At 38.9% G+C, this 1,954-nt stretch overlaps 1 pseudogene; it reads left to right on the forward strand.

The window, feature by feature from the left end:
* Nucleotides 1–229: 229 nt before the first annotated feature.
* LOC134931615 (5S ribosomal RNA) lies at nt 230–348 on the forward strand (annotated as a pseudogene).
* The last annotated feature ends 1,606 nt before the right edge of the window (nt 349–1,954 follow it).

The following is a 1,954-nucleotide window of genomic DNA, read 5'->3' on the forward strand; positions in this document are numbered from 1 at the left end:
CTTTGAATAAATCTCACATATAACTATATTACTCTCTTTCTTCCTACAATTTTTCTTACTTAGTGGACTCTCATCCGCGATTCAGAGGATACCCTCTGTCTAACACGTACAGCAGATCCACGCTCCACATTCTTGCGATTTCTATCTTGCTGATATGCTCTTTGGAACAAAATCTTTCAGATTTATTTCAGGTGCACTCTCATTAGTGCATTAGGCACTTGTGTCAGTTTTATACTACCATACCTCATTGCATATGCCCAATCTCGTCTGATCTTGGAAGATAAACGGTGTTAGGCTAGGTCAGTACCTGGAAGGGTGACCCCCAGGGAATACCAAGTGTAGTAGTACGACACAAATATCTGTCCTGACAGAGCACTAACAGCAGTATCACAATTTTTTCTTCTTTCCTACACATCTTTTCATTATCAAGTAAAACAAGAGTGCGCCCACACAAGAGTCTTCTTTCTCTCAAACCCTGTTTTCATTGTTAAAATGTCAACAGGCATTGTCTATATTTGCAGAATGTCGACAAGGTGAAATATTGAGATTGCAAGAATGTCAACATTAGGGATAGGATACACTCCAAACTAGCAAGACCCCTATATTTGATTTTCACTGACTCACTTGCATCAGGCATGGTTCCCAAAGACTGGCGTATAGCGGAAGTAGTGCCAATATTTAAAAGGGAAGTAAATCTGAACCGGGTAATTATAGACCAGTAAGTCTTACATCTATAGTGGGGAAAGTACTGGAAGGTATTTTAAGGGGTAGAATACAGGAGTTCCTTGAAGCCAATAAGGTTATTAATAGGAACCAACATGGATTTGTGAAGGATAGATCATGTCAAACTAACTTAATAGGCTTTTATGAAACAGTTAGTGCGAACCTAGATCCGGGTAATGAAGTGGATGTAAACTTTTTAGATTTTGCTAAAGCTTTAGATATAGTACCTCACATGAGACTTATCTATAAATTAAGAGAACTGGGGCTAGGAAGCACAATATGCACTTGGGTTAGAAATTGGTTGGATAATAGGGAGCAGCGAGTGGTGGTAAATGGAATTTTTTCTAAATGGACTGAAGTACTGAGTGGTGTGCCACAAGGGTCTGTACTTGGACCACTATTGTTCAACATTTTCATAAATGATCTAGAAGTAGGTCTAGAGAGCATGGTGTCAATTTTTGCAGACAATACCAAACTTGGTAAGGTTATAAATTCGAAGGGGGATGCTGAGTCTCTTCAGAACGACTTATTTAAACTGGAAGCATGGGCAGCAAAATGGAGAATGAGGTTCAATATAATATAATATGGTAATGCACTTTGGTAGCAAAAACAATAATACTATGTACATACTAAATGGGGAAAAACTAGCGGATTCTGTACTGGAAAAAGATTTAGGTGTTCACATAGATAACAAACTTAACAGTAGTACCCAAAGTAGGAATGCAGCAAATAAGGCAAACAAGGTATTAGCATGTATAAAGCGGGGAACCGATGCAAGGGATGAGAGTGTTATACTCCCATTATATAAATCACTAGTAAGGCCACATCTTGAATACTGAACACAATTATGGATACCATACTACAAAAAGGATATCCTGGAACTATAAAAGGTTCAGAGACGGGCAAAGAAATTGATTAAGGGGATGGAGACGCTCTAATATGAGGAAAGGCTTGCTAGGCTAGACATGTTTACACTGGAAAAAGGAGATTAAGAGGGTACATGATTAACATTTACAAATATATAAGGGGACAATGCACAGAGCTAGTGGGGGATTTGTTTTTTGCAAGATCAATACAAAGGACATGTGGACACCCACTTAGGTTAGCGGAGAGCAGATTTCGCACACAGAGACGGAAAGGTTTCTTCACAGTAAGGACATTACGTATTTGAAATTCCCTGCCTGAGTGAGTAGTAATGGCGAACACGGTCATTGCTTTTAAGAATGGGCTA

Source organism: Pseudophryne corroboree, chromosome 5, assembly GCF_028390025.1.
Source record: "Pseudophryne corroboree isolate aPseCor3 chromosome 5, aPseCor3.hap2, whole genome shotgun sequence".
NCBI lineage: Eukaryota > Metazoa > Chordata > Amphibia > Anura > Myobatrachidae > Pseudophryne > Pseudophryne corroboree.